Here is a 9065-nt window from a genome sequence, read left to right on the forward strand (position 1 = left end):
TGTGTCTTTGTTACTTGGTGTCCGTGTGTGTCTGTGTTACTGGGTGTCAGAGTATGTCTTTGTTACTTGGTGTAAGTGCATGTCTTTGTTACTTGGTGTCATTGTATGTCTGTGTTACTTGGTGTAAGTGTGTGTCTGTGTTACTGGGTATCAGTATATGTCTTTGTTACTTGGTGTCAGTATATGTCAAAATACTTGGTGTAAGTGTATGTCTTTGTTACTTGGTGTAAGTGTATGTCTTTGTTACTTGGCGTCAGTGTTTCTCTGTGTCACTGGGTGTCAGTGTGTGTTTGTTTGTGGTACTGGGTGTCAGTGTGTGTCTGTGTTACTGGGTGTCAGTGGGTGTCTTTGTTACTGGGTGTCAGTGTATGCCTTTGTTACTGTGCATCAGTGTTTCTCTGTGTCACTGGGTGTCAGTGTGTGTTTGTTTGTGGTACTGGGTGTCAGTGTGTGTCTGTGTTACTGGGTGTAAGTGTATGTCTTTGTTACTGGGTGTCAGTGTGTGTCTGTGTTACTTGGTGTAAGTGTGTGTCTTTGTTACTTGGTTGCCGTGTGTGTCTATGTTACTGGGTGTCAGAGTATGTCTTTGTTACTGGGTGTCAGTGTATGTCTTTGTTACTGGGTGTAAGTGTGTGTCTGTGTTACTGGGTATCAGTGTCTGTCTTTTTTACTTTTTGTAAGTGTGTGTCTGTGTTACTGGGTATCAGTGCATGTCTTTGTGACTTGTTGTCATTGTATGTCTTTTTTACTGGGTGTCAGTGTGTGTCTGTGTTACTTGGTGTCAGTGCATGTCTTTGTTACTTGGTGTCAGTGTATGTCAAAATACTTGGTGTAAGTGTATGTCTTTGTTACTTGGTGTAATTGTCTTTCTTTGTTACTTGGTGTCAGTGTATGTCTGTGTTACTTGGTGTAAGTGTGTGTCTTTGTTACTTGGTGTAAGTGTAAGTCTTTGTTACTTGGTGTCAGTGTATGTCTTTGTTACTTGGTGTCAGTGTGTGTCTGTGTTACTTGGTGTCAGTGTGTTTGTTTGTGTTACTGGGTGTCATTTTGTGTCTGTGTTACTGGGTATCAGTGTCTGTCTTTTTTACTTGGTGTAAGTGTGTGTCTGTGTTACTGGGTATCAGTGCTTGTCTTTGTTACTTGTTGTCAGTGTATGGCAAAATACTTGGCGTAATTGTATGTCTTTGTTACTTGGTGTAATTGTCTGTCTTTGTTACTTGGTGTCAGTGTATGTCTGTGTAACTTGGTGTCAGCGTATGTCTTTGTTACTGTGCATCAGTGTTTCTCTGTGTTACTGGGTATCAGTGTATGTCTCTGTTACTTGGTGTCAGTGTATGTCTGTGTTACTTGGTGTAAGTGTGTGTCTGTGTTACTGGGTGTCAGTGTGTGTCTGTGTTACTTGGTGTAAGTCTGTGTCTTTGTTACTTGGTGTCCGTGTGTGTCTGTGTTACCTGGTATCAGTGTATGGCTTTGTTACTTGGTGTAATTGTCTGTCTGTGTTACTTGGTGTAAGAGAGTGTCTTTGTTACTTGGTCTAAGTGTATGTCTTTGTTGCTTGGTGTCAGTGTATGTCTTTGTTACTTGGTGTCAGTGTGTGTCTGTGTTACAGGGCATCAGTGTATGTATTTGTGACTTGGTGCCAGTGTATGTCTTTGTGACTTGGTGTCAGTGTATGTCAAAATACTTGGTGTAAGTGTATGTCTTTGTTACTTGGTTTAATTGTCTGTCTTTGTTACTTGGTGTAAGTGTGTGTCTTTGTTACTTGGCATCAGTGTATGTCTTTGTGACGTGGTATCAGTGTATGTCTTTGTGACTTGGCGTCAGTGTATGTCTTTTTTACTGGGTGTCAGTGTATTTCGGACTTACTTGGTTTCAGTGTATGTCTTTGTTAACGTGTATCAGTGTTTCTCTGTGTTACTGGGTGTCAGTGTGTGTTTCTTTGTGTTACTGGGTATCAGTGTATGTCTTTGTTGCTTGGTGTCAGTGTATGTCTGTGTTACTTGGTGTAAGTGTATGCCTTTGTTACTTGGTGTAATTGTCTGTCTTTGTTACTTGGTGTCAGTGTATGTCTTTGTTACTGTGGATCAGTGTTTCTCTGTGTCACTGGGTGTTTGTTTGTGTTACTGGGTGTCAGTGTGTGTCTGTGACACTAGGTGTCAGTATGTAGTTAAGTTTGGAGATACAGCACTTAAACAGGCCCTTCGGCCTACCGAGTCTGTGCCGACCATCAACAACCCATTTATACTTATCCGACACGAATCCCGTATTCCTAACACATCCCCACATTTCCCTACCACCTACCTACAACAGGGGCAATTTATGATGGTCAATTAACCTATCAACCTGCAAGTCTTTATCATGTGGGAGGAAACCGGAGCACCGGGAGGAAACCCACGCAGACAAAGGGAGAACTTGCAAACTACGCACAGGCAGGACCAAGAATCGAACCCGGGTCCCTGGAGCTGTGAGGCTGCGGTGCTAACCACTGCGCCAATGTGCCCACCCCGCAGTGTGTGCCTGTGTTACTGGGTATCAGTGGATGTCTTTGTTACTTGGTGTCAGTGGAAGTCAAAATACTTGGTGTAAGTGTATGTCTTTGTTACTTGGTGTAATTGTCTGTCTTTGTTACTTGGTGTAAGTGTATGTCTTTGTTACTTGGTGTCAGTGTATGTCTTTGTTACTTGGTGTCAGTGTGTGTCTTTGTTACTGGGCATCAGTGTATGTCTTTGTGACTTGGTATCAGTGTATGTCTTTGTGACTTGGTGTCAGTGTAAGTCTTTTTTACTGGGTGTAAGTGTGTGTCTGCGTTACTGGGTATCAGTGTATGTCTTTGTTACTTGGTGTCAGTGTATGGCAAAATACTTGTTGTAAGTGTATGTCTTTGTTACTTGGTGTAATTGTCTGTCTTTGTAACTTGGTGTCAGTGTATGTCTTTGTTACTTGGTGTCAGTGTATGTCTTTGTTACTTGGTGTCAGTGTGTGTCTGTGTTACTGGGCATCAGTTTATGTCTTTGTGACTTGGTATCAGAGTATGTCTTTTTTACTGGGTGTAACTGTGTGTCTGTGTTACTGGGTATCAGTATATGTCTTTGTTACTTGGTGTCAGTGTATGTCAAAATACTTGGTGAAATTGTCTGTCTTTGTTACTTGGTGTCAGTGTATGTCTGTGTTACTTGGTGTCAGTGTGTGTCTTTGTTACTGGGCATCAGTGTATGTCTTTGTGACTTGGTATCAGTACATTTTATTGTGACTTGGTGTCAGTGTAAGTCTTTTTTACTGGGTGTCAGTGTGTGTCTGTGTTACTTGGTGTCAGTGCATGTCTTTGTTACTTGGTGTCAGTGTATGTCAAAATACTTGGTGTAAGTGTATGTCTTTGTTACTTGGTGTAATTGTCTGTCTTTGTTACTTGGTGTCAGTGTATGTCTGTGTTACTTGGTGTAAGTGTGTGTCTTTGTTCCTGGGCATCAGTGTATGTCTTTGTGATGTAGTATCAGTGTATGTCCTTGTGACTTGGTGTCAGTGTATGTCTTTTTTACAGGGTGTCAGTGTGTTTCGGTCTTACTTCGTTTCAATGTATGTCTTTGTTAACGTCTATCAGTGTTTCTCTGTGTTACTGGGTGTCAGTGTGTGTTTCTTTGTGTTACTGGGTATCAGTGTATGTCTTTGTTGCTTGCTGTCAGTGTATGTCTGTGTTACTTGGTGTCAGTGTGTTTCTGTGTTACTGGGTGTCAGTGTGTGTCTGTGTTACTTGGTGTAAGTGTATGCCTTTGTTACTTGGTGTCCGTGTGTGTCTGTGTTACTGGGTGTAAGTGTATGTCTTTGTTACTTCTTGTAATTGTCTGTCTTTGTTACGTGGTGTCAGTGTATGTCTGTGTTACTGGGTGTAAGTGTGTGTCTTTGTTACTTGGTGTCCGTGTGTGTCTGTGTTACTGGGTGTCAGAGTATGTCTTTGTTACTTGGTGTAAGTGCATGTCTTTGTTACTTGGTGTCATTGTATGTCTGTGTTACTTGGTGTAAGTGTGTGTCTGTGTTACTGGGTATCAGTATATGTCTTTGTTACTTGGTGTCAGTGTATGTCAAAATACTTGGTGTAAGTGTATGTCTTTGTTACTTGGTGTAAGTGTATGTCTTTGTTACTTGGCGTCAGTGTGTGTCTGTGTTACTGGGTGTCAGTGGGTGTCTTTGTTACTGGGTGTCAGTGTATGCCTTTGTTACTGTGCATCAGTGTTTCTCTGTGTCACTGGGTGTCAGTGTGTGTTTGTTTGTGGTACTGGGTGTCAGTGTGTGTCTGTGTTACTGGGTGTAAGTGTATGTCTTTGTTACTGGGTGTCAGTGTGTGTCTGTGTTACTTGGTGTAAGTGTGTGTCTTTGTTACTTGGTTGCCGTGTGTGTCTATGTTACTGGGTGTCAGAGTATGTCTTTGTTACTGGGTGTCAGTGTATGTCTTTGTTACTGGGTGTAAGTGTGTGTCTGTGTTACTGGGTATCAGTGTCTGTCTTTTTTACTTTTTGTAAGTGTGTGTCTGTGTTACTGGGTATCAGTGCATGTCTTTGTGACTTGTTGTCATTGTATGTATTTTTTACTGGGTGTCAGTGTGTGTCTGTGTTACTTGGTGTCAGTGCATGTCTTTGTTACTTGGTGTCAGTGTATGTCAAAATACTTGGTGTAAGTGTATGTCTTTGTTACTTGGTGTAATTGTCTTTCTTTGTTACTTGGTGTCAGTGTATGTCTGTGTTACTTGGTGTAAGTGTGTGTCTTTGTTACTTGGTGTAAGTGTAAGTCTTTGTTACTTGGTGTCAGTGTATGTCTTTGTTACTTGGTGTCAGTGTGTGTCTGTGTTACTTGGTGTCAGTGTGTTTGTTTGTGTTACTGGGTGTCATTTTGTGTCTGTGTTACTGGGTATCAGTGTCTGTCTTTTTTACTTGGTGTAAGTTTGTGTCTGTGTTACTGGGTATCAGTGCTTGTCTTTGTTACTTGTTGTCAGTGTATGGCAAAATACTTGGCGTAATTGTATGTCTTTGTTACTTGGTGTAATTGTCTGTCTTTGTTACTTGGTGTCAGTGTATGTCTGTGTTACTTGGTGTAAGTGTGTGTCTTTGTTACTGGGCATGAGTGTCTGTCTTTGTTACTTGGTGTCAGTGTGTGTCTGTGTAACTTGGTGTCAGCGTATGTCTTTGTTACTGTGCATCAGTGTTTCTCTGTGTTACTGGGTATCAGTGTATGTCTCTGTTACTTGGTGTCAGTGTATGTCTGTGTTACTTGGTGTAAGTGTGTGTCTGTGTTACTGGGTGTCAGTGTGTGTCTCTGTTACTTGGTGTAAGTCTGTGTCTTTGTTACTTGGTGTCCGTGTGTGTCTGTGTTACCTGGTATCAGTGTATGGCTTTGTTACTTGGTGTAATTGTCTGTCTGTGTTACTTGGTGTAAGAGAGTGTCTTTGTTACTTGGTCTAAGTGTATGTCTTTGTTGCTTGGTGTCAGTGTATGTCTTTGTTACTTGGTGTCAGTGTGTGTCTGTGTTACAGGGCATCAGTGTATGTATTTGTGACTTGGTGCCAGTGTATGTCTTTGTGACTTGGTGTCAGTGTATGTCAAAATACTTGGTGTAAGTGTATGTCTTTGTTACTTGGTTTAATTGTCTGTCTTTGTTACTTGGTGTAAGTGTGTGTCTTTGTTACTTGGCATCAGTGTATGTCTTTGTGACGTGGTATCAGTGTATGTCTTTGTGACTTGGCGTCAGTGTATGTCTTTTTTACTGGGTGTCAGTGTATTTCGGACTTACTTGGTTTCAGTGTATGTCTTTGTTAACGTGTATCAGTGTTTCTCTGTGTTACTGGGTGTTTCTTTGTGTTACTGGGTATCAGTGTATGTCTTTGTTGCTTGGTGTCAGTGTATGTCTGTGTTACTTGGTGTAAGTGTATGCCTTTGTTACTTGGTGTAATTGTCTGTCTTTGTTACTTGGTGTCAGTGTATGTCTTTGTTACTGTGGATCAGTGTTTCTCTGTGTCACTGGGTGTTTGTTTGTGTTACTGGGTGTCAGTGTGTGTCTGTGACACTAGGTGTCAGTATGTAGTTAAGTTTGGAGATACAGCACTTAAACAGGCCCTTCGGCCTACCGAGTCTGTGCCGACCATCAACAACCCATTTATACTTATCCGACACGAATCCCGTATTCCTAACACATCCCCACATTTCCCTACCACCTACCTACAACAGGGGCAATTTATGATGGCCAATTAACCTATCAACCTGCAAGTCTTTGGCATGTGGGAGGAAACCGGAGCACCGGGAGGAAACCCACGCAGACAAAGGGAGAACTTGCAAACTACGCACAGGCAGGACCAAGAATCGAACCCGGGTCCCTGGAGCTGTGAGGCTGCGGTGCTAACCACTGCGCCAATGTGCCCACCCTGCAGTGTGTGCCTGTGTTACTGGGTATCAGTGGATGTCTTTGTTACTTGGTGTCAGTGGAAGTCAAAATACTTGGTGTAAGTGTATGTCTTTGTTACTTGGTGTAATTGTCTGTCTTTGTTACTTGGTGTAAGTGTATGTCTTTGTTACTTGGTGTCAGTGTATGTCTTTGTTACTTGGTGTCAGTGTGTGTCTTTGTTACTGGGCATCAGTGTATGTCTTTGTGACTTGGTATCAGTGTATGTCTTTGTGACTTGGTGTCAGTGTAAGTCTTTTTTACTGGGTGTAAGTGTGTGTCTGCGGTACTGGGTATCAGTGTATGTCTTTGTTACTTGGTGTCAGTGTATGGCAAAATACTTGTTGTAAGTGTATGTCTTTGTTACTTGGTGTAATTGTCTGTCTTTGTTACTTGGTGTCAGTGTATGTCTGTGTTACTTGGTGTAAGTGTGTGTCTTTGTTACTGGGCATCAGTGTCTGTCTTTATGACTTGGTATCAGTGGATGTATTTGTGACTTGTTGTCAGTGTATGTCTTTGTTACTGTGTGTCAGTGTTTCTCTGTGTTACTGGGTGTCAGTGTGTGTTTGTTTGGGTTATTGGGTGTCAGTGTGTGTCTGTGACACTAGGTTTCAGTATTTAGTTTAGATTAGAGATACAGCACTTAAACAGGCCCTTCGGCCCACCGAGTCTGTGCCGACCATCAACCACCCATTTATACTAATCCTACACAAATCCGTATTCCTATCACATCCCCACATATCCCTATATATTTCCCTACCACCTACCTATACGAGGGGCAATTTATGATGGCCAATTAACCTATCAACCTGCAAGTCTTTGGCATGTGGGAGGAAACCGGAGCACCGGGAGGAAACCCACGCAGACACAGGGAGAACTTGCAAACTCCGCACGGGCAGTACCCAGAATCGAACCCGCATCCCTGGAGCTGTGAGGCTGCGGTGCCCGCCACTGCGCCAATGTGCCACCCCCCCCCCCCCCCGAGTGTTTGCCTGTCCTCCTGCGTATCAGTGTATGTCTTTGTTACTTGGTGTCAGTGTATGTCTGTGTTACTTGGTGTCAGTGTATTTGTTTGTGTTACTGGGTGTCAGTGTGTGTCTGTGTTACTTGGTGCAAGTGTGTGTCTTTGTTACTTGGTGTCCGTGTGTGTCTATGTTACTGGGTGTCAGAGTATGTCTTTGTTACTGGGTGTCAGTGTATGTCTTTGTTACTGGGTGTAAGTGTGTGTCTGTGTTACTGGGTATCAGTGTCTGTCTTTTTTACTTGGTGTCATTGTGTGTCTGTGTTACTGGGTATCAGTGCATGTCTTTGTTACTTGGTGTCATTGTATGTCTGTGTTACTTGGTGTAAGTGTGTGTCTGTGTTACTGGGTATCAGTGTATGTCTTTGTTACTTGGTGTCAGTGTATGTCAAAATACTTGGTGTAAGTGTATGTCTTTGTTACTTGGTGTCAGTGTATGTCATTGTTACTTGGTGTCATTGTGTGTCTGTGTTACTGGGCATCAGTGCATGTCTTTGTGACTTGGTATCAGTGCATGTCTTTGTGACTTGGTGTCAGTGCATGTCTTTTTTACTGGGTGTAAGTGTGTGTCAGCGTTACTGGGTATCAGTGTATGTCTTTGTTACTTGGTGTCAGTGTATGTCAAAATACATGGTGTAAGTGTATGTCTTTGTTACTTGGTGTAATTGTCTGTCTTTGTTACTTGGTGTCAGTGTACGTCTGTGTTACTTGGTGTAAGTGTATGTCTTTGTTACTTGGTGTCAGTGTGTGTCTGTGTTACAGGGCATCAGTGTATGTCTTTGTGACTTGGTACCAGTGTATGTCTTTGTGACTTGGTGTCAGTGTATGTCAAAATACTTGGTGTAAGTGTATGTCTTTGTTACTTGGTGTAATTGTCTGTCTTTGTTACTTGGCATCAGTGTATGTCTTTGTGACGTGGTATCAGTGTATGTCTTTGTGACTTGGTGTCAGTGTATGTCTTTTTTACTGGGTGTCAGTGTGTTTCGGTCTTACTTGGTTTCAGTGTATGTCTTTTTTAACGTGTATCAGTGTTTCTCTGTGTTTCTGGGTGTCAGTGTGTGTTTCTTTGTGTTACTGGGTATCAGTGTATGTCTTTGTTGCTTGGTGTCAGTGTATGTCTGTGTTACTTGGTGTAAGTGTGTGTCTGTGTTACTGGGTGTCAGTGTGTGTCTGTGTTACTTGGTGTAAGTGTATGCCTTTGTTACTTGGTGTCCGTGTGTGTCTGTGTTACTGGGTGTAAGTGTATGTCTTTGTTACTTGGTGTAATTGTCTGTCTTTGTTACTTGGTGTCAGTGTATGTCTTTGTGACTTGGTGTCAGTGTATGTCTTTTTTACTTGGTGTCAGTGTGTGTCTGTGTTACTTGGTGTCAGTGTATGTCTTTGTTACTGTGTATCAGTGTTTCTCTGTGTTACTGGGTGTCAGTGTGTGTGTGTCTGTGTTACAGGGCATCAGTGTATGTCTTTGTGACCTGGTACCAGTGTATGTCTTTCTAACTTGGTGTCAGTGTATGTCAAAATACTTGGTGTAAGTGTATGTCTTTGTTACTTGGTGTAATTGTCTGTCTTTGTTACTTGGTGTCAGTGTATGTCTGTGTTACTTGGTGTAAGTGTGTGTCTTTGT

This window comes from Heterodontus francisci, unplaced genomic scaffold (assembly GCF_036365525.1).
Source record: "Heterodontus francisci isolate sHetFra1 unplaced genomic scaffold, sHetFra1.hap1 HAP1_SCAFFOLD_63, whole genome shotgun sequence".
NCBI classification, from domain to species: domain Eukaryota; kingdom Metazoa; phylum Chordata; class Chondrichthyes; order Heterodontiformes; family Heterodontidae; genus Heterodontus; species Heterodontus francisci.